At 43.7% G+C, this 24,583-nt stretch overlaps 1 protein-coding gene across 7 annotated transcripts in view; it reads right to left on the minus strand.

Annotated features, from left to right (window-relative positions):
- Positions 1 to 24,583, minus strand: part of PKNOX2 (PBX/knotted 1 homeobox 2) — a 352,275-nt gene that overhangs the window by 181,648 nt on the left and 146,044 nt on the right. For 4 of the 7 annotated variants that reach the window (XM_048512660.1, XM_048512657.1, XM_048512656.1 and 1 more), the window contains one exon: positions 23,020 to 23,233. The exons of the other annotated variants lie outside the window; for them this stretch is intronic. The gene's annotated coding sequence lies outside the window, so the exon portion shown is untranslated. The remainder of the gene's footprint in view (positions 1 to 23,019; positions 23,234 to 24,583) is intronic. 7 annotated transcript variants of the gene reach the window in all.

Raw genomic sequence — 24,583 nt, forward strand, 5'->3', positions numbered from 1 at the left:
GGCAGGAGATCTGGGATTGGTTTCCCCTCTTAAGCATATATTAATTAGGGTTGCCAGTGCCATGTTGGAAAATGCATAGACATTTGGGGATAGTGTTAAAGGAAGGCAAGATTTGGGTAGGGGTGTAATGCCTTACAATTCACCGTCCAAACCAGTCATTTTATCCAGGGGTAGCCCCTTGGTAGCATAGAGATCAGTTCTAATTAAAGGAGATCTCCAGGTCCCATCTGGAGGTTAGCATCCCCAAACAGCAGCTAGAGAGCCAAGACAATTCAGGCAAGATGTGAAAATGAGTTTACACATAAACAGCTGCTCAGCAGGATGGATAAATCAGGAAAATGGCTTCAAAGGAGGGTTAACTCCCCACACCTCGGAGCAAGGGTTTGATTATCCTCCTCTCCTCATAGCTCTATTAAATAATTATTTTTTTAAAAAAAATACATTGGAGGGAAAGCTAAGCATGGGTTTACCAAAGCTTTGTGTAGCTCTGCTCTCAGACAGAATTTATAATCTGACAGAAGGGGCCACCATTTTCCCCCAGATACCAAGTATCTCCCCCATTCCATTCTTTATACACCTGTTGGCTTTCTTGGTCAGACACATACACTTTTCTGAACAGGGCACATTTAGAAATAGAATTTCAATGGACTTAACTTCACAGTTATCTATTTAAATAAACATTAATTATTCACAAACTAAATTGGCACAAGAACTCCTGAGAACTTAAAAGCACGGGGATTTCTTGAAGTATTTCCTACAGGTGGCATCCAGCTATCGCAATTTGCTTAGTCCAGAGCAAGCAAACCGAAAAGAAGAAACCAAAGCCTTCCAGTTCTTTCAGTGAACTCAGTTTTCAGTGAACTCAGTTGTGAAGGAAAACAGTAGGCCAAATCTTCTCCACTGGGCTCATGTTTCTCTGCAAGTTCTCTGAAAGGGTCTCAAAAGAGCCTTCCTTCCAGAAGGGCCTTGTGTCCTGAACTCAACATTATGCTCAGGATGTTTCACCCAGTAACGAGATGGCCTCTAGATGATGTTACTTCAGATGTACCTGAAGGCTAGTTCTTATGATCTTAAGTATCATCAAGTATTCCCTGTGTTCACACCAGTCTGATCCTTGCCAAATATCTCCTTCCTTACCCTCCGTACCAGGCTCTAACAGCACAATCTTTCTGTCTTCTTTGAAAAGGTCCCAAATGTTGCACAGAATGAGAAGTGAACAAGATACCTCATCCTTTCTCCTCTGCCGTGTTAGTAAATGATTCTGTGCACCAGAGTCCACCACTCTATAAGGAATAAGCCAATTAGATGTGTCTGCAGACTCTAGCCAATGCCAAGCCTCCCTGGCATCCTGACAGCATCTCCAATATGCCACATGGGCTCACCCCAGACTCACCAGCAAAGTGAGTTTGGAGTTCCTTAATGGTGAGCCAGCTTTAGAAATCACACCTCTTAGCTAACTAAGCTAACCTGTGGTTTTGGTTTCATCCATATTGCTGATACCAACTTAGGGGACGTGATCTGTACAATAGATAAACACATGGTTCAGAAATCTATTATTGATTTCAAAAGAACAGATTTAAGTATGTTGCCAGGATATAGGTTTGGCTCAGTCATACTCTACAAATCTCAGCCTACAAGACTATCAATAAACCATTCCAATGAAATCTTTCAATGGTGCACAGGCTGCAGCACAAGGAAGTCCATAGTTTCTTTTTATTTCTTGAACGGCAGAAGCCTTTCTGACATCATATCAAGCTCATTTCCCCATATTTTTTTTCAAAAAGCATGGAATTTGATTTACCACCAGAGGGGAGAGAAAATCCTTAAGAAACAAGAAAGTGGACACATCCGGCATTCAGATTTACAGCCCAACTCTCCCATCTGCTCCAACAGTAAATCGCCTCTATTGGTATATCCATTCCAGCAGAAAGAAAGAAATCTGCCGAGTCGTAATCACCTGCATCAGACTGGAGGAGCTTGTCATTATAACTTCAATCCCCCAGTCCTCTGATTTACATGTATAAATAATCCTACTCAGTGACATTCACCCTAGAGACTAATAATAGATTTTCTGTGGGAGCAGACACAGAACACATAAAATAAGAATGACACATGCGGCAAGCCAAAGTAAAGAGATGGTGGCAAGAGCAATGGGAGAAGCCCTGGGGGATACTGAGAAATAAATGAGTGGGCTACAGTCTACATCTCGCCAACGTACAGCTGACATGGGGCATTTCATTGGTCAGTTTTAGCTGGGCGGCTCAACTTGAATCTTGGGAGAAAAAGCCTCTTATGTGGGTGCTGGTGTTTTTAAGGTTGTTAAGCAATTGTGTGGTGTTTCCCCCGCTCTTTTTAAAACCAGGCCATATAAAACCTATTACAGGGCAAGAAAAGCTATTATAGGTTTGAAATAAAGGCCAGATAAAACAAAAAAATATTTGAGAAGAAGAGCAGTTGGATTTATATCCCCCCTTCCTCTCCTGTAAGGAGACTCAAAGCGGCTTACAATCTCCTTTCTCTTCCCCACCCCCTGCAACAAAGACCCTGTGAGGTGGGTGGGGCTGAGAGAGCTCTGAAGAACTGTGACTAGCCCAAGGTCACCCAGCTGGCATGTGTTGGAGTGCACAAGCTAATCTGGTTCACCAGATAAGAATCCACAGCTCAAGTGGCAGAGCGAGGAATCAAACCCAGTTCTCCAGATTAGAGTGCACCTGCTCTTAACCACTCCACCACACTGGCTCTCCAGGTTATATATATCTTAACAATATCCAGCACTAGGATGTACCTCAACATTCCATTTGCTGGTAGATCAATGTTTGGCCTGTGCATCATCTCTAGTCCTGGGTGAAAAATAGACTATAGACTTTTTATCAAAACAATAGAAATAGCCATGAAGAAATGCACCTGCTAAAAGGATTCAAAGCTGGATGCTAATGAATGCTTCTTAGGTTCAAACTCATAGGATTTGCTAGTGGAAGTCTTTAATGGGATTCTACCCTGCCATTGTGCATTGAGGCAGCATGAGCTCTATTCTGTTGCACCCTTCATTCAGGGTACATCAGATCTAAGCATCCTTATTTCCAAAGAAACAAATGGAGAGAGGGATTTTGGTGCATGGCTGAATGGAAGCCACATTTCCTTTCTTGAATATCCTGGTGGGTCCAGGATGTCTCTATGGGCGCTGCAGTACAGAAAAAGGCAATGCCCTCCAAGTCCATGTAACACCACCATCAGTCGCCCACTGTGTGCCAACCACTAGCTGGAAACTCTACTTGCCAGGTTTCTGCCCTCGACACTCAAGAGCTTTTGGGTGTAGGGCAAGTGGAAGGAATACCCTAGCCTAGTGAGTATGGGAATGGTCTAGGAAGTCCCCAAAACTCTATTGTAAAACTTGGAAGTGATGTTGTGATGTCATCCCCCCACTTCCCAGTTTCTGCCAGCTGCTCTATTGAGTGATTATGGAGGACATGAGAGCACCAGTTGGAGGACTCCGGCCATCATCTGCACATTAAGTGGAAACTCTACCATCATGAATCCTTGTGCTGGGCCTAACAAGACAAACAAAGAGGATCTAACTTCAAAAAAGCAGCAACCAAGTGCTGTGATTTAGGATGTTTCAAAGTGAACCTTTCTCCTACACAAAAGATACACATTAAAAATTAGGCGGTGCATCTTCTTTCCTTCACTTTTCTATGTTCTGAGGAACAGCATCCCTGCTTTAAAAAATGCCTCCCCCATCGCATTGGTTCCTTTCCAGATTTGGAAGCATTCATTGCCTAAAACCTTAAAATCTTTTTGAAGTTCCATTAATACTTTTTAATATAAAAAGTGAGCAGATTGTGCCTGCCGAGCAAGAGCCAATCTTCACAAGGTTCCTCTCTGTTTTGTTTTGGATTAACAGTTATTGTGCCAGAGGATAAATTGTCATGTATTAGCAATGAGGTCCCTAGTGAGCCTGTTTAAAAATTAATTAGCAGTATGCAACAACATATTTGCAATGAATAGTAATTTTTCTAACATCTCCTTTACTCAATCACCTGCTCCCGTTCTTTCAAATCACCTTGCTGGCATTCCTGGGGCCTCCATGACATTTCAAAAAGAAACATCATGTATAGAATTGTTCCTCTGCAACTAACATTTGACAACACTTGATCAGCCCAGTGGTAGAGCTGCTGAGACGGTGGAAAGAGTTATCATTTTTGTAACAAAACTTCCTTTTACCACTACTGTGGCATTAGACCTCATCAAGATATTAAATTGCTTAAATACCTGTACAAAAAGAAGAAGAGGTGGAGGAGGTGCTCCATGGATTCAACAGCTGTCGCTTGCCCAAAGTACACACTGTTCAAAGAGCTGTTGTGGTGTATAATTAAAGTGCCAGACTAGGATCTGAGAGATGCAGATTCAAATCCTCATTCTGACATGAAAGTTCACTAGGCGACCTTGGGGTTGCCTCTCCCTAGCCTATTTCACAGGACTGTTGTCGAAGGGGTTGAAGTGGAAGATTAGAAAACGATGTTGTCAGCTGCTCCGAGAAAAAGAAAGGAGCATAGAACAGCCCGATCTTGCCAGATCTCAGAAGCTAAGCAAAAATATGGATAGGAGATCACCAAGGATATCTTTGCAGAGGAACTTCTGATTCTCATTTGCCATGAAAACCCCATGCTGGGATAATTTGGTTGTGACTTGACAGCACTTATGTACATAAACTGCTTTGGGAAGAAAAGTGAGATATAATTTTTTTTAGTGGTGAAACTGATTAACTCAAGCTGCAGAAACTCTTCTCCAAGAACAATTTATGAGTTTTTTGATGGACGGCAAGATACATAAACTCTCAGGTGAATAAGAACTCATCCTTCCATGTAAAAAACCCCCTAATTTTAATTTTTTTGCGAATTTTAGTAAATTTAATATTTTTTTAGTAATTAAAAACAAAAATAATTAAATGCAACATCATAACAAGAAAACCCAACAGCAGATGGCGACTCAAAGAAAGACCTTCTACCCCCCTGGGACAGGAGTCAGGACTGGACACAACAATAATGGCAACCAGTGATGATGCTATGCAGGGGATGGCGGGGGGGGGGGGTGACATATCAGCGACCAGCCTCCCCAAAGGCCATTTTGCAGGCCCTGCGAGACTGTCCAAGGTCCTGCAGGGCCCTGATGGTGGAACTGTCCAAGGTCCTGCAGGGCCCTGTTGGCGGAACTGTCCAAGGTCCCCCAGGGCCCTGAAGGAAGAGTATTCCACCAGGCAGGGGCCAAGGCAGTAAAAGCCCTGTCCCGGGTGGAGGCTAGTTGCATCATTGAGGGGCCGGAGACCACCAGTAGGTTTGCCTCCACAGAATGCAGAGGCCGAGTAGGGACATAGGGGAAGAGACGGTCCCTAAGGTATGAGGGCCCCAGGCTGCGAAGGGCCTTAAAGGTCAAAACCAACACCTTTAAGGTGATTCGGTATTCCACCGGGAATTGGCACAGTTGGCGCAACACAGGGGAGATGTGCTCCCTAATAGAGCCACCTGTGAGAAGCCGTGCTGCTGCATGCTGGACCAGTTTCGGTTTCTGGATCAGCCGCAAGGGAAGGCCCACATCCAGTGAGTTACAATAGTCTAATCTGGAGGTGACTACTTGCCTTTTATAAATAGTGAGAGGGCAGGTTTGGGACTGGGGCCAAAACGGCAGAGGAGATGGGCAGATCTGGGAGAAACAGTCATAATCAGCCCCTAATCAACAACAGAAGTTATTTGCAAAAAATGTTTATCAACATATCTCTTGTGGGATACTAAGGTGATGAGCAGAATGCTTTTATGGAGATTTAAAGAAAGTTGTGAAAGGTTATATCATTTTTGCAGGATCTATTTTACTGCCCACCTCATTTTGTATTGCCTTTGGCAGTAATTACCTTTGGCTTTGCACTCCACTCAGTAGCAAGGTATATTTCCTTACCAAACATGGTACTTCTTTCATCAGCTATACCTACCCCCTCCCCTTGTCCTGCTTTGTTTTTTTGGGAATTGAAACTCAATAGGGTAACCTGGCAGCGGTATTAAGCGCTGACCAAATACATCCATTTAACTCTCAACACCAGTACTCAAAAAGAAATGTCTGATTGCAGCTAACAACTCAAAACATTTGGGGACTGACTAAATACATCACCACGCTGGGTGTTAGCAAAGGAGGACAACAAGGTGAAAGGAGAACATTTCCTACTCAATAACATTCACGTAGGTAAAACGGATGGCAGAGAATTCTGGGGGACATCTGGAATGCATTAATTTTATGGTATGTTTCATATCACAGGCAGGTACTTTGAACAGAAAAGCTGGTAGCAACGGTGCACCTCCCCCTGGGTGGGCTGCGGCTCATTCTTTCAACCCCCACTGCATCAACATGATAAAGGGGCTGGGGACACAGCAATGACATATTCCAAATGCTGCTTTCTGCCTCTGGGGGGAACGTAAAAAAATACAAAAAACAACAGCGGAAAAAAAAGAGACAAAGTCTTAAAGTGACACGGAGCTCCTTCTACATCAGGCCAATCCCAGCACAAATTGTAAATAACTCAGATAAATTAAAGCACTTGGCAGCTGCTAAGAAAGAAGCCTTTATGGCTCAGTAGGAGAGCATCTGTACGGCATGCATAAGGTCCCAGGTTCTGTCCCCAGCCTCTCCAGTTAAAAGGACCAGGCAGTAGGTCATGTGAAAGACCTCTGATTGAAGCTTTAGAGATCTACTGCCAGCCTGAGTAGACGATACTGACCTTGGGGGACTGATGGTCTGATTCACTACAAGAAAGCTTCATGAGACCCAGCGTGGTGTAGCAGTTAAGAGCAGGTGCACTCTCATCTGGAGAACCGGGTTTGATTCCCCGCTCTGCCACTTGAGCTGTGGAAGTTTATCTGGTGAATCAGATTAGCTTGTGCACTCCAACACATGCCAGCTGGGTGACCTTGGACTAGTCACACTTCTTCGGAGCTCTCTCAGCCCCACCCACCTCACAGGTTGTTTGTTGTGAGGGGGGAGGGCAAGGAGATTGTAAGGCCCCTTGAGTCTCCTTACAGGAGAGAAAGAGGGGGTATAAACCCAAACTCTTCTTCCTCTTCTTCATGTCCATGTATTTCATTAAAAGGAACAGAGACACAAACAAAGGCTTTCCAAAGAAGCAACAGAATGGCCCTACTCAGTCAGGCCCAAAGTCTACCTCATCCAGTGTCCAGTTCCCGACAATAAGGAATCTGGAGCTTCCACAACGTCTATACGCGAGAGGTTAAGTAACCAGGCTTCCCCCACACTCTCTGTTTGCTCTCCCTCACACTGCCTTTGAACAATATGTTTCCATTAACCATAGGTGTCAAACTCATGGCCCTCCAAATGTTATGGACTACAGTTCCCATCACCTCCTGCCAGCATCATGCTGGCAGGGGATGATGGGAACTGTAGTCCATAACATCTGGAGGGTCACGAGTTTGACACCTGTGCATTAAGCTATCAAGGACAGCAGACTCTTATCTGGAGAACTGGGTTGATTCCCCACTCCTCCACAAGAAGCCTGCTGGGTGACCTTAGCCAGTCACAGTTCTCTTGGAAGTCACAAAGGTCACACAGAGGCAGGCAAAGGCAAACCAATCCCAAATCTCTCTTGCCTTGTTAACTGTACGGGGTCGCCATTAGTCAGCTGTGACTTGAGAGCACGTGACACACATGCACAAAATTCATAATAATCACCCCTCAAATATTTTTATTCACTATATTTATAGCCCCCCTTTCTCACCGAGGTTAAACATGGATTGAACAGTGTAAGTCGATACAATACAGATATATGAAGATTTAACTGATCTTCCTACCAACAGTCAACTAAAAACTCACAAATTAATCAAGCAAATGTTTTTTAATCAGATAACAGTCCAAAATCGTAGCTGAAAATAACCCAGAGAGGATGAAGTAAGGAACATATGCTCTGTTCAGGGCTGCCTGCGAGGAAGAAAAAGTTTGATATTTCACCAGAGTAAGCCTGATCAAAATGGCACTAATGACATTTAAGGGCTGATTTCTATAAAGACTGTAAGATACTGCTTTGTTTTGTTCTGGTTTTTTACAGATAAAGCGAGCAAGCAAAAAGCACACAGGAAGGGGCTGGTTTACAGTGAAAACATGATTCTCTGCTTCAGGGTCACAGATATTTCTAACAGCAGGAGTTTGAATAGCTGTGGATCAAAACTCTAAATGGAGAAGGCACAAGGAAAAGCAAGGGAGAAGAGCCGCTTTGCAGCAAGCCCCAGAAAAGATAAGCTGCTGAAACATCTGGCAAGAAAAATACTTGGGAACTTTCAACTTGAAGGATTTACTGGAGGTCTCGTTATGGTCCAGTGAAAATCCCGGGGTTTTCTTAAATGTACACATGATAACAGTTTGACATAAAAAAAAATATTTCCCAGCAAAATAGTATAGGAAACTGATGAGAACTGTCACTCTAAAGGTCATTAGATTTTTAAAAAAGAAATCTCAGAAAGTTCAACAAGACACACTTGAGTTTCATGAGAAAGTACATCTCCAATCTAAATTTATCTCCCAATTGTGGCAGAGTGAAGCTTCCAGGGAGGAACTAGGGCTCAGTGGTATGCATATATTTTGCATAAAAAGTTCCAGGTCGATCACGGGCATGACAGGTAAAGGATCTCAGGTAGAATTTTTACCTCTATTCTTGTCCCATAGTCCATATCCAAACTCTTCCCTGAACTTCAAAGCTTTTTCTCACTGGTGGTCGCCAAATTATTAGGCCAGCTGGGTGAATATCGACGTCTGCTCCTACCTATTCCATTTGTTTTTGACCTACAGTGCAGCATTGAGCTTACTTGTGTGCTGTTAACTTAAGCTCCCTCTGTCTTTGTTTAGATGCCAGGGCCAGACACAGCACCCAGTAGGAGGGTGGCTGCCTCTGCTAGCCCCAGAATGGCACTGGCGAGTCCACAGTGGGGTGGGGTGGGGTGGCTACTTTAAGTGGGGTTGCCAGGTCAGATCAGGAGTCAGGGGGGTGGGGGTTGCCTCAGTTGGCTCGCGGGCCTGATGAGCCCCTTAAGGGGAGGAATCTGGCCTCTGGGTCACACATTTGACACCCCTGGTGTATGTGCACATTGGCCATCCCCCAACCTCTGCTTATCAATCAGACACTGTGTACACAGCCTCTTCCATCTGGCTTCTGATCATGTGTATACAGAATTCAAACAGCCTCTACTGCAGTGATGGCGAACCTATGGCACGGGTGCCAGAGGTGGCACTCAGAGCCCTCTCTGTGGGCATGCACAAACAGGGGGGAATCCCCCCCCCACCCTCGCACACACATCTAGGTTGGCCTGGGCCACTGGGCTCTATTATTAGCATTAAACCTAAGACCTAGTTTTGGGGAAGCAGTATAAGTAACCCTGTTAAGCGCTGTTAAACCCCACTGATTTTCACGTGAGAAACTAAAGCACAATCCTTTACCTGGGAGTAAGCTTGGTTGCTGGCAATGTGGCTTGCTTCTGAGTAAACCCTCTAGGGTCGTGATTCCCTCTCTGTGGGGACGCACAAACAGGGGGAAATTGCCCCCCCACCCTCACACACACATCTAGGTTGGCCTGGGCCACTGGGCTCGATTATTAGCATTAAACTTAAGACCTAGTTTTAGGGAAGCAGTATAGGTAACCCTGTTAAGCGCTGTTAAACCCCACTGATTTTCATGCTAAAAACTAAAGCACGATCCTTTACCTGGGAGTAAGATCAGTTGCTGGCAATGGGGCTTGCTTCTGAGTAAACCCTCCTAGGGTCGTGATTCCCCTGTTCGAAGAGTTGCAAGGTTGCTTCAAAGCAAAGCCATCTTCTACCACCAAGCTTACTCCTGAGTAATGCCCACCTCGGAGCCAACCATTTTTTTCTAAATTAAAACCTCAGTATTCAGGTTAAATTGCCATGTTGGCACTTTGCGATAAATAAGTGGGTTTTGGGTTGCAATTTGGGCACTCAGTCTCGAAGAGGTTCGCCATCACTGCTCTACTGAGAATGCATACAGGTTAGGGGCAGAGCCATATCACACATACAGGAGCTTTCATGCATTCAGACACACCCACATTTCCAGTAATCATGATGTCCATTTTTCAGGGTCCGATAACACATGTAGGTTACAAATAAGGAAGTACTGGAGAAGGAATCAATAAAATGGGTTTTCAGGGTATCCTGCCATCTCTGACTCTTTTTTGTTTCTACTAAACATTTATTTATTTACTTACTTGCTTACTTAATCTATAGTCTACCTTTCTCCTGAATGTAAATCCAAATTCGCTCACACAGTTCTCCTCCCCTCCGCTGTATCCTCCCTGCAACCCTGTGAGGTAGGTTAAGCAGTATATGACTAGCGCAAGGACACTGCTGCGGAAGCTCGCACAGCGACCTTGGACCACCAATCTCCTGGATCCTAGCTCAACATACTACTAGAGAGCCAACACAGCATGCTGGATAGCATGCTAGGTCAGAGACAAACAGTTCAAAACCTTGTTCGGCAGCCGTGAAGTTTGCTGAGTGATCAAGTGCTATCAACATAAGCAAACGTACCCCACGTGGTTGCTGTGAGGATAAATTAGGACATTGTCCAGAGCTCCAAGAAAATGCTAGTGATCTCAGCAGGGAGAGAACAAAGGGTTGGTAAAACACAATGACACACTGAGAATGCACATTAATTATCCCTGAGATTTAATATTCCTGATGAGGGCTCAAACAATCAGGATGTCTGAATGAGCCTAAATGTCAGAGGAGCCAGTGTGGTATGGTGGTTAAGAGCAGTGAACTCTTAATCTGGAGAACCAGGTTTGATTCCTCACTCTTCCACATGAGTGGCAGACTCGGATCTAGTGAACTGGATTTGTTTCCCCACATCTCCACATGAACATAAGAACATAAGAACAAGCCAGCTGGATCAGACCAGAGTCCATCTAGTCCAGCTCTCTGCTACTCGCAGTGGCCCACCAGGTGCCTTTGGGAGCTCACATGCAGGATGTGAAAGCAATGGCCCTCTGTGGCTGTTGCTCCCGATCACCTGGTCTGTTAAGGCATTTGCAATCTCAGATCAAAGAGGATCAAGATTGGTAGCCATAAATCGACTTCTCCTCCATAAATCTGTCCAAGCCCCTTTTAAAGCTATCCAGGTTAGTAGCCATCACCACCTCCTGTGGCAGCATATTCCAAACACCAATCACATGTTGCGTGAAGAAGTGTTTCCTTTTATTAGTCCTAATTCTTCCCCCCAGCATTTTCAATGTATGCCCCCTGGTTCTAGTATTGTGAGAAAGAGAGAAAAATTTCTCTCTGTCAACATTTTCTACCCCATGCATAATTTTATAGACTTCAATCATATCCCGCCTCAGATGTCTCCTCTCCAAACTAAAGAGTCCCAAACGCTGCAGCCTCTCCTCATAGGAAAGGTGCTCCAGTCCCTCAATCATCCTTGTTGCCCTTCTCTGCACTTTTTCTATCTCCTCAATATCCTTTTCGAGATGCGGTGACCAGAACTGGACACAGTACTCCAAGTGCGGTGAAGACTGCTGGGTGATCTTGGGCCCATCACAGTTCCCTCAGAACTCTCTCAGCCCTACCTACCTCACAAGGTTAGGTTGTGGGGAAAAGAAGGGAACAAGCGTGTAAGCTGCTTCGAGACACCTTATGGTTGAGAAAAGTGGGATATAAATCCAAATCCTTCACCGTCTTCTTCTACATGCTCTGCCTTTAATTTTTCATTCTCTCCTGTGCCACTGCCATGGGGGTTCTCCCCCTCCCAACTCGAAATCCAGTCCTATAAAACCTTCTCCTTTCGCACTTCAGGTGCATTCAATTCTCTTCTTTACCGGTTGCCCCGACACAAGAATCCTTTTATGCAGGGTTTCAGAGGCATAAAAGATGTAAAATATTTCTAAATTATTCACGTGGCATTTAAATATGAATCTGCTACTGTGGCAGAATTATGAGAAAATAGAGGGATTTGTATTAAAGAACGGGCGCCTCCATTTCACTTTCTTTTATTTGAATGGAAAATCATTTTGCATTTGATTGCCCAAGAGTGAATGTGCGGAAAGGGCAGACAGAAAAAACATACACATACAGGGAAGGCCCAAATCCAATCAACCAAACTGACCACAGCACTTCCTAGTGTTTGTCCACCTTGCTTTCAATAGCTAATCAACCGCACCACCAGAGAGCAGTGCAGCCACACATCCCTGGATAGTTCAGGCTAACCTGATCTCATGAGTTCTCAGAAGATAATCAGGGTTGGCACTTGTTAGTACTTATACGGCAAATCTCCAAGGAAGCCCAGGGTCATTACAAAGAGGCAGGCAACGGCAAACTACCTCTGAACGTCTCTTGCCTTAGGTGGCCACATGTCAGCTGTGACTTGACAACAGAAAAAGAGACCCCTACCCTCAAAAAAGAGGAATGAGCTTGTTCTAGGAGGCACAGAAAGCTGAGGACAACTGAACACTAGTTAACGAGGGGAGATGTAAACAAGGGAAACAGGAAGAAATTGACCCACATTCAGGGTTTTCCATAGTGAAAGGCTACATTTCCAAATGTACAATTGTAAGCCACCTCGCACCGAGAAGGAAAGCGGGGTGCAAACATTTTAATTAATAAACGAGGTTATAGGATGACAAAAAAGAAATATGCTTTCTTAAGAGTCTGACTGGACATTTTTGTGATGCATTTAAAACATTCTTCACTCTGACTGACGTGAAATATATCTCAAAGTGGAGACAAAAGAAAGGTTGCTCTAAAGATACTCACAGTGGGACACAAACCACTGGAAGTTCTCTTGCACAAGTTTTCATTGAGGCGGACTGGGACCATTAAAGAGCATTGTGGAACTCCACCCATCCATTTGTATGAGGCCTGCCCAGGGGAATGCCCCGGCTGCATCCAGAGTTTCTTTAGGCACTATGTGGGGCGGAAACCAAGCCAAGCTGAAGGAGGCAAAAAAGGTAACACATAAAATCCAGATAAAATCAGAGCACAGCTTGATGCTCACTAATTACTGGGTAAAACTATTTGTATGCTGCTGGCATTCTGAGAAGGGACTCCTGCTAAGGGAGGTCCACATCAATATTAATGGCACTGCTCTCATGTTAACACCCGGAGTTGCAAAGATACAAAGGCGCATGTCCCAGCAAAAAGACGATGGGGGATAAAGGGAAAAGAAGATCTCAAGAGTTCAGAGGATCTCCAAAAGCAAAGAGGGGGAAGCCAGTGATGCAGAAAAGAAGGGACAATTCAAGGTGCGTAGCAAACAATTGTAATTAGTCATCTCCGTCCAAAATTAATCTCCTGGAGGAAATAAAACTGGGAAGGAGATTAGCAAACAGGCAACTATTAAAGAAGCGATTCATCCTAATGGAGGAAGGAGGATCCCACTGTTTGTTTGCATATATGACACCATAAGGATGTAAGAGCATCCCTCTGGGACTGGACCAAAAACTTCAGGCCAGGTTTTGTTGATTGACAATATTCAGGGACCCTTCAGGACCGCTTCTCCTGATCTGACCCCTCCAAGACATGTCTAGCGTGGGGCAAGCCAGGGCTTGTGGCCTGGGCACCACTTGACTGGGGATACCCTGACTGCCCCTTCTCAGACTCAGGAGCAGTGCTGAGCAGAGTGTGGTTGCGAGCATCCCCCCTGGATGCCTTCCTCCAACTGATATGCAAAGGTAGACTCCTTCTGAACATGGAGGATCCCTTTAGCCTTGATAGGTAATAGCTGCTGATGGATTTGTTTCTCTTGGTTCCTGTGCTTTCTTTTAATTTCATTCTTTTAAACTTCCTTTTGTGTGTGCACGTGGTCTTTTTCTTTTTTTCCTCCCATTATATTTTGCATAGTTATTTTCTGATTTTGGAACCATCTCGCACCCTCCCATCCCCTCTGTTTTACATAATGACCAATGAACTCCCACTAGGGCGAGAGTTCTCTGTTTCAGACTTCCTGTTGTTATTTGAAATGAGGAGTGATTTTTCTCCCTGATTTCACCCACATCATCATAAACTATTTGTTCCAAATATGTTAAATATTTTGATTAAGTCTCTTCTCAGGGTTAACGTTACTTATGTGAGTAACCAATGAACTGAGAAAGGGGCTATACTTGAAGCCCAACAGTCTTTTTTAGACCTTGGCTGGCTAACGAGAGATGTGACAGTAACAGCCATGCTTGTCCTTTACACATAAAAGAGAAAAAGTCAGAGGTCTCATTTTCAAACAAAAAACCACATGCAAATGAGGAGAGGACAGAATATTTTTCCTCTCGCACTCCTTTCGTGTAGCTTTCCATCATGTCAGAATCTTTTCTATTAGCCCAGATCCATTGCTTTAAAGGAGCAAGGATGTAGAAAAGTGCTCCAGAAAAAAGAACCCATCTAGGACCACTGAAATGCACTTATTTCATAGGCCAGAAGGATGCAATTTGAAGAAGAGTTTGGATTTATACCCCGCCTTTCTCTCGTGTAAGGGGACTCAAGGGAACTGACAAACTCCTTTCCTTTCCTTTCCTCTCCACACCACAGATCCCTTGTAAGGTAGGTGGGACTTCAGAGAAAATTGTGACTGGCCCAAGATCACCCAACAAGCTAGAAGAAGGAGTAGTAGTAGTAGTAGTAGTAGTAGTAGTAGTAGTAGTAGTAGTAGTAGTAGTAGTAGTAGTAGTAGTAGTAGTTTGGATTTATATTCCCCCTTTCTCCCCTTTAAGGGGACTCAAAGGGGCTTATAATCTCCCCCCCCCCCAACAAAAACCCTGTGAGGTGGGTGGGACTGAGAGAACTCAGAAGAACTGTAGCCCAAACTCACCCAGCTGGCATGTGTTGGAGTGCACATGCTAATCCGGTTCACCAGATAAGCCTCCACAGCTCAAGTGGCAGATCAGGGAATCAAACCCGGTTCTCCAGATTAGAGTGCACCTGCTCTGAACCACTATACCACGCTGGCTCCTGCAAAGGAGGCTTCATGTGTAGGAGAAGGGAAACAATCTTGTTCACTTATGTATCATTCAAGAGATTCCCTCCCTCCAAGGCAAAGTTGCATTCCTGCCCGTTTAGAAACATTAAATTCTCAAGCAAGCTTTAAAACCAGTGCAAGCAGCAACAGGAACCATGTGGAGCTAGATTTTCGCAGCTATCTGCCAGCATGATAACAATGTGTTTTTTCTTTACCTTTATAGTTTCCAATCAAATGCAATTTTGATGGTTAACACTGGGTTAAATGTGGAACAGGCACAAAAGCTGTACAACTTTTTTTTTTGGTCGCTTCTGTGCTAACTAGCTGCTTTCTTCCATGTCCTGTTTATTCCATGGTATAGATTACAAGAGGGAAATGCATCCTGGCTCAAGCTAAAATGCCTTTCAGAGGCAAATTAGTATCAACAAGCAAAATACCAAGGTGCTTAGTTCAGTGTGAAAGCAAGATTCCTCTGAGCGGTCTGATCCGTAGCTCCAGCTGTTCCCACTGCCTTGTGCTTTCAGAGGCTGGCTAGTCGATTTTCAGAGAATTAGGATGAAATGAGAATAGGGCAGCCTCACAGCAAATTCACCTGACGTTTTAAATATAGCATGACAGTCAGTAAGCATGTGATGATGCCACAGCCTGATGCTTCACACACCTAAATTATTGCTCTTCGTGCACCGACAGGGACCTTGCTTCTTGAATGCTGCAAAGAGCCATGCACATAAACACAAAACTCCAATCACTTCAAGATGTCTCATTCATTGTGACCTATCTAGCCAAGCATACGATAAACTAAACGAATGATAGTGTCAGAAGGTAGCCATGGCCTAAATCCAGTGATGACCAAGGGGGAACTCAAATTGACATAGTGCCGTTCCACTTGCTCTAGATATTGTGTTAGTGCCTTGTGCTTCCCGCTCTCTACATTACAGTGCCCAGAAATCAACTCCACAAGATCTTGTGCAGTGGCAACCCCATTAAGGATACAATACGGCTCACTCAGCACAAGTGACTTCTTGCGTTGCCAGATGTACAAGTGTCCAGAGCAAGCAAACATTTTGCTCTGGATCCAAGGCTATGCTTCTAGTACTTATGTTCAATGCAAACACATTTTGAGCCTGAACTGAAAGCCAGACAGGATCACCATGAACACAAATATCATGTGAGCTTGCCGGGACGCTGGAAACAGGTGATGTGCAAAAATGGAGAATCTCAGCACTTTCGCTTAACCCTCTTTCAAAACTCTACATTTTACTTTATTTAAATTTATATCCTGCCTTACCCCAGCCAGAGGCCGGACTCACGTGGCTTACACACAGTCAATACAGTACAATAAAATTCAGCCTAGTATTCTTCAAAATTAATCTCTTAACAAATAATTAAAGACTTAGGATGTTGTGGTTTTTCCAGGTTGTATGGCCATGTTGCAGTAGGATTTTCTCCTGACGTTTCGCCTGCATCTGTGGCTGTCAAAACCTTCCATATATGTTGACACAACCCTCCAACCCTTTATCATTGTTTTTCATGCAAACTGCCATAAACTTTTTAATTAATCTACTGTCAGCTCTAAAACTTTCCTCCAAAAACTTTAATGTTAAATGCAGTGCAAATCAGAGACATGTTACTTCAAATTCCAGCCAACTCAGACTGAAGAGGCATGTTAGGATTCCAATGGAGGCTTCTAGGAATGGGAATTGGAGAAGAGAACGTCGGCAAAGAAAAGGCTTTTTAAAACTTCAATGCTCACTTCTAAATAATTGACTGCAGAGGATTAGCCGTGCGAGTATGCTGTTGAAAAGCCAAGTTAAGAGTTTTGTGTCACCTTAAACAGTAACAGATTTACTATAGTTTAAACTTTCATGGTTAGTGTCTCTTTCTTCAGATGCATGAGGTGAATCCTCAGTTGATATAGCACGGGGGAGGACTGTGGATGGTGAAGCTAAAAGGCCATGAAATGCAAGAGAAACAGCTTGCAACCTTTCTCTGCAGAACTCAAAAGTAACAAGATAAGCACAGTGACCAGTCACAGCAGCTGTAGCTATAAGAGTTAAACCCCGGTGAATACAATTCAATTGACTGTTAAATTCTAATTCAGCAATTATTTATGCTACAATAAATCTATTAGTCTTTGAGGTGCCAGAGAATTCTTCTTTGTTTATAAAGGGAGGAGAAGAATTATAACGCTGATTAAGAACGCATTCTGTCGTAGAGCTATGATCCCTTGCAGAAAGTGAATAATGTTAAAGTCAATTTTCTTTTTGAAGTCCATGTCAATGTTTCCTCTCTGTACCCCTACATGGAGAGGCCAGGGTGGTGGTGGCCCATTCCACGGTGTTTTTTTTGTACTTGCTCTGAAGATCTGGAAGAGCTGCTCAGAGGAGACCCTGTATCTTTCCTGCTCTCTTATCTTCTGTAGAATGTATGAGACAGTCTTTTTTAAAAACAGTTTTTAGTTTTTCTATTCAGTTTTTGCTGGGGTTTTAAGAAGTTAGCAATTGTCTATCCTTTTGTGAGTTATTTCATGATTTGCACTCTACATCAAAACCACACTATCAAACAATTTTGTGTAGGGAAGTGTGATTCAGGAGTATTTTAATAAATAAATACCTCCTTAATCAGGAATATCCCGTATACCTCAATATGATTTTAAAAACCCCACAAAACACAAATCATGGTTTTGCTCCCTCAGAAGGAGCAAGACAGCATTGAAGTACTCCAATATGCATATTGATCTATAGTAGCTGATTAGTTAAATGCTACACATGCAATAAATTAATGCAATGGCTGACCACTCTGGAAATTGTTTTTATGGCTTTCCCCTTCCATCCCACAAGCACCAAAATCCATCAGGCAACTTCAGTGTTGCTTGCCACTGTACATTGCGTTGAGTCCAGACCACTTTTTCTTAGGTCACGGAAAGCACATTTTGCCAGTGAATTGATGCCTGAGACTTACTAATTTGACAGATTGTTTTTTTATGATGTGCCCATGCAGCAACTTTGCTCAGCTCAGCAACTAGGGATGCCAAGAACATCCGTAGAGAAACAGGAGCAAAATCACAGGGAGGGAACAGAATGGTGCAACACCGCAATGTCACTTCCAAATGGTATCTGGAAGTGATGTCATGTTGCGTGTCACTCTAGGACAGTGATGGCGAATCTTTGGCACTCCAGATGTTATGGACTACAATTCCCATCAGCCCCTTCCAACATGGCCAATTGGCCATGCTGGAAGGGGCTGATGGGAATTGTAGTCCATAACATCTGGAGTGCCAAAGGTTCGCCACCACGGCTCTAGGAAATAAAGATTAGGGGAAATCCTAGAGTATCACAGACCATGAACACTTCTTGGTTCCCTACCTATCTGGCCTTTCCTCTTTCAGCCTTTGTTCATTGCTCTGAGCCTGTTTGCATAGAGAGTGGTATATAAATCAATGATGATGATAATGATTAAAAATATATACAATGCCATTCTGCCAATCTCTGCCCCTCTCCAAATGTGCCTGACGATGCATAGAGCTTTGCTAGCGACCCTATCAGCATTACTTGTTGGCTGTATGAACTTCTGCAAGCTGCATTCCACTGATGCTGACTCACAGTCTTTTTCTAGACTTTACGTTAATATTTTGCTGCTTCTACAAGTTCTTGCAATTTTTATGGTTTTTATTTATTTATTTATTTTGTGAGACTTACTATGCCGCCCACCCCCAAAGGGCTCTGGGCGGTGTACAAAAGATAAAATACCATTAAAACATACAATCACAATGCCATAATTAAAACAAAAAATAGCATAGCACAACAACAAATAACCAATAATCCAACAGCAGATGGCTAAAAACCTCCTTACCTTCCCCCCTTGCCCCAGGAGGGGACTGAACACACCACTAGTGGCAACCAAATGTGATGAAATACAGGGAATGATGAGGGGCGGCAGCACATCAATGGCCATCCTCCCCAAAAGCCTTGTGGAACAACTCTTTTTTACAGGCCCTGTGGAACTGTCCAAGGTTCTGCAGGGCCCTGATGGCCAAAGGAAGAGTGTTCCACCAGGCAGGGGCCAAGGCAGTGAAGGCCTTAGCCCGGGGCGGAGGCCAGTTGTATCACTGAGGGGCCGGAGAACACCAATAAGTTTGTATCTGCACATTGCAGAGGCTAAGTAGGGACATAAGGGGAAAGATGGTCCCTAAGGTATGAGGGACCCGGCATAGGGCCTTAAAGGTCAAAACCCACACCTTGATGGTGATCTGGTTTTCCACTGGGAGCCAGTGCAGCTGACGCAGCACAGGGGAGATGTGGTCCCTGATAGAACCACCTGTGAGCAGCTGTGCCGCCAAATGCTGGAGTTTCAATTTCCAGATCAGCTGCAAGGGAAGGCCTACGAAAAGTGAGTTACAATGATCTAATCTGGAAGTGACCGTAGCACGGATCACTGTGGCCAGGAAAAGCCACCTAGGCCATACAGGCCACCTGAGTCTCCACAGAGAGAGATGAATCAAGGTAGACTTTGAAGCTCCTGGGGTCTATCCCATTGTTCACTTTGAATCCCAGCTGAGAGAAAGACGGACATATGAACATATTAAATAAACAACTTTAGTATATGACAGTTTTTTAATGTGACTAGATCAGCTCAGGATAGCATGGGAAGAAGTCAGCATGGGCTAGTCTGAAATGGCAGCTACTTACTAGTTGTATTAATAAGGCTTCAAACTTTTCCCCATGCTGCTTTCCCATGATCCATTTCTCCTTTATCTAGTACAAATAGAAGCTCTGTTTATGTAACATGGCATCTGTGGACAAAGTGCACACGTAGCACAGGAGATGGATGAAGTTATCACAGTCACTGGCTTTGCCCCTGACCTATACACCTTTGAAAGGACATGTAGCCCTGTTCCAATGTCCCATCCAGAACAAATGACTATACATGGAGGGTGGCCCAGAAGTGTCCAAATGAACATTTGCATGGAGCTGTTTCCCAAGTCCCCAACAACATGAAGAGAGCTCTGTGTACATGCAATTGCACTCATGTCAAGTCCATGCAAGCATTCAACTCAACGAGAATAAGTCAGCAGCCTGCCATCATGATTCAGCCATCTCCCACTCCCATTCAGATTTGTTCATCTTTGATATGAACAGTACTCATGAACAAACTGTATGCGTGATCCTATATATCACCCCTTGCTACGCGCTACAAATCTTTTAAAATATATTTTGCCACAAGTAGGGCTCGTGTAAACATAGGCACGGAAAGCATATTCTGAATGAATTACAAATATCTTCCACTTAGGAATATTTTTATATAATTACCGATGTATGTATTTTTTTGCCATCAAGTCACAGCTGACTTATGGAGATCCCATAGGGTTTTCAAGGCAAGAGACATTTGGAGGGGGTTTACCATTGCCTGGCTCCATGTCCTAACCCTTGGAGGTGTCCCATCCATATACTAGCCAGAACATAAGAACATAAGAAAGAGCCTGCTGGATCAGACCAGAGTCCATCTAGTCCAGCTCTCTGCTACTCACAGTGGCCCACCAGGTGCCTTTGGGAGCTCACATGCAGGATGTGAACGCAATGGCCTTCTGCGGCTGTTGCTCCCGAGCACCTGGTCTGTTAAGGCATTTGCAATCTCAGATCAAAGAGGATCAAGATTGGCCAGGTCAGGATAGAGGAATTTTTCATAAAATATTTTATGTGTTAGCAGATTTTAATTTTTGCACTGAAAAAAACTCCTTGTCTGCCTTCAGGCACTCTTTCCTAGACACTTCTGTTTGCCATCACTTGCATCTAATGTTCAGTTGGCTGGCCCTTGTCTGGATGATGAAACTTGATAATCTTGGGAGGCTCCCCAGGTACGCAGAAAAATATGAATTTGTAAATTAGCCAAAAAGAGAAAAAAGAATAAATCCTGCAAAACACATCTCCTGATGAGAACTGAGTATGGTTCAGAAAGGCTGGAGTGTTTACAGTAGTCGAGTAAAACTGGGTGTCTCAAAACTCAGCAATCACTCACGGGATCCCAAATTGTAATTTTAAATTAGTCCACAATTGTTCAAACCTAGACTGTAACATCACAGACCCCAATGAGTGTTCTCACAGCTTGAAAAATGGAAAGCGACCTGAGATCAGTTTCTTCACATATTTCTCCTAATTAGAACAACGCAAAGTATTCTTAATTGGGGTGATAAAAATGGTTAAGCTGTTAGCTTAGCTTCAGTGAGAGGAGCAAGGTCTGAATTATTAGTTCCATAAAACTGGTTGATGATACTATTACTTTTATTCCTGAGCGCATTACCAAAAAGGAGAGAAAGAGAGAGAGAAAGCGGAAGCTGATATTTAAACTTGCAGAAAAAGTTCAGCATAATTTAACCACTGCAGGTCAACAGAAAACTGCACAAGAAACCCAGTTGAACTAGAGAAATGAAAAATCAAACTGATAGTGCAGTGAGCAGCGTTATCTTCAGATGTGAGAGGAGGATTGTATTTAAATTCCTGCTCAGAAATTAATCTTACCCGATTGGTTCGTAGAGTCATTCTCAATCAGCCTAACCTAACTCCAAAGGTTAATGTGAGGCTAAAATGCCACTTTGAGCTTTTTGGAGAAAACAAAAGCAATAAATAAAATTAATGGCAATGACAGTTACATAGCTGTAAATGAACGGGGACAAGCACACGTAGACTGACTGAAAGAGACCACAGTGGCTCTGGCCCCACTGCCCTGTGAAAACTTGTTAGCTTTCCCTGTGTATGTGCCAGGACTACCAAGGGTCTCCATAGGCCCTCAGACAAAGCTTCTCTCAGCAACCACCATTCACACCACCCAGACTTAGCCAAAACATTATCTGAAAACAAAATGCCTGACTTGTGCAGCTCCATCGGTTGACTCAATGAATAAGACCCCTTGGAGTTTTGTCTTCAGAGCCCCCCCCCCCTTTCACCATCCAGACCTGGTTACTGGATGGGAGCACACACACACACCCCAAGCATGGACCATAAACTGGTAGTAGTTCTGCTGATTTTATGTATATATATTTCCACATTCAAACATACACACATAAACAGTGGCTCCGTGTCACCACGGGTAAAGCAACATTAGAATCACATGATTGAGAGCAACCAGAAGTCTCCCAAAACCATTTGCCCACACCATCCCTGAGTCCACATGAAACCACTCTCACTGAGAATGCAAGCAAAAAGATCAAATAAGAAATGCCACAAAATGAATCATTTGAGCCAACTGAGTCAAGCTCTGAGGGAAGCTCAAATAGTTATGTCCAGTTTTCTCACCTGCTTGCAACCATCTCTTTGCTAGAACAACAGATACCGAGGGTATTAGCAGATCTCTTGTCACCAAGTCAGCTCTTGCCCTATTTCAGGCAGAGGAACGTAATGGCAGAATATAATAGCTCCTCCAGGCAAGCGCACACCAAGTCTTCTATGTCTAATGTCCCCTTTCACTGTTCACTGTTTTCTACAACTCTCTCCATGCCCACTCATTATTGTCAGTTCCAACTATAGAACAATCTAGTAAGTTCCACCCGCCGGACAGCACTGTGGGAGATTCTCATTTGTTTTCTTGCTTTGTTTTTTAAATCTAATCTAATTTAAATCTAATTTTTTGTTGCCAATTCAGAAGCAATGACCTCAGAAAAATGTGCAGAAGATACTAGCCAGAGTAGGGCACAACGCTGTTGGCTACAAAGGCAAAAAGCCTCAAGTTCAGATCATGCCAAGTCCCAGCTGTATTGGGTAGCCCTCATTTATGGCATCCCATTTCCAGTATATTCTCTAAAGTACACACATCCAAGGATCAAGCTTACCCCTTTAAACTATGGCATCAAACAGAAAAGACATAATGCACATGACAAGTACCTGTCAGAGGTTTATTTTTTTCTCCATTTGGGAAGGTGGATGATATAATTGTTCCAATGGATGGAATAAGAAACATGGCTCTTCTATAAAAGGGATAATTGGTCTAAACAACATTATTAGGTGAGTTCAGATTAGATTTAAAATTCATACCTGGAGAATACTTCTCAGCAGAACGTTTCTGAAAATGGGATGAGAGGCAGGACCTCAGCTCTTGGTTGCTGTCTGGACGCTATCCAAAGTTTTCAGCGCCAGTTTGAATGCAAGAGGTGAGTTCCATCAAGTTCTATCATACTGTGTTGGTGCAGACTGATGACAGTTTGGTGGGCAGGATTTGAATCCAAGCCAATCTTCATCAGTGGGAGAACTAGGAAAAGGAAAAGCAGAAAATGTAAACATTTTTAAATGCACAGAAATGCATGGAAAGGAGAGGGGGACAAATGTATATTTGTACACCAATGAGAATTTAGTGATTTAGAAATTAGCTTTTAAGGTATTTTTTTAATGTGTATATGTTGTGTATTTTCCTAATGGGGCAAACAGCAGCTCAGGGATGGGGAGGCAATACACCAAAGGAAACTTTGCATGGGAAAGGGGGGGGGGAAGGGTTAAAACCCTCTTTCCCAATGCTTCCTCCCACAAATGCTATGTACAGGAATTTAAAGAACCAAAGGAGTCCACTGAGGATCTGTAATGGGTCATCTAATCTTACCCTTAATAATCCAGGCAACTAAATGATCTATACATTTCCTATGGCAGGACAGCAGGAATGATATAAAAAACAGTATACTTTCACTAGGTTTTAGATGATGGACATAAGAGGCATTCCCTGATCTTCCTCACAAAGAAAGGGATGCCTCTGGGAAGAAGTCAGCGGCCATCTACAATTTTGTGAAAGCACTTAGATAAACATTGATAAAGAAACACTTAAAAATCTGCTGATAGGTTTGTTCCTTAGGGACAACTCTTTTTAGAAGAGAAGCAGAAGAGTTTGGATTTATACCCCACCTTTCTCTACTGTAAGGAGACTCAGGTTGGCTTACAAACTCCTCTCCCCACAACAGACACCTTGTGAGGTAGGAGGGGCTGAGAGTTCCGAAGAACTGTGACTAGCCCAAGGTCACCCAGCAGGAATGTAGGAGTGCGGACACACATCTGCTTCACCAAATAAGCCTCTGCCACTCAGGTAGAGGGGTGGGGAATCAAACCTGGTTCTCCAGATTAGAATCCCTCTGCTCTTAACCACTTCACCACGCTGGCTCTCAATATTTATATTTTACTCTCTGTGAGGGGATGCCATACATATACATGTGTATGTGCATACAGGAGCCCAAACACGATGCACAATGCACTACAGAACTACCACTCTTCATGGTTCCTACAAACTAGATCAGTTGCTACTGACCAGCTTGCATCTGCCTGACGGTATGATGAAGCACGGAAGCTGCAGAGGCCCAAGGGGAGTTCCCTGGTGGGGAGGGGCTGCAACATTATGAGGCAGGGGGTGTTCCATTCCCCTGCATGCCACAAATGACTGACCCAGCCCTTCATGTATTTTTAAAGTTTATTGGAAATAGAAACTGAATCCTGCTGCCTTCTAGGGGTCTGATGATACACCCGGCCCCAGAGAAACACGACTGCAAACACCCCACTAAGCACATTCTCCAGGACGCTGAACAGCAATGAGCTTTATACTCTTTCTGCCTCTCTTCTCCCC

Source organism: Sphaerodactylus townsendi, linkage group LG12 (assembly GCF_021028975.2).
Source record: "Sphaerodactylus townsendi isolate TG3544 linkage group LG12, MPM_Stown_v2.3, whole genome shotgun sequence".
Lineage (NCBI taxonomy): Eukaryota > Metazoa > Chordata > Lepidosauria > Squamata > Sphaerodactylidae > Sphaerodactylus > Sphaerodactylus townsendi.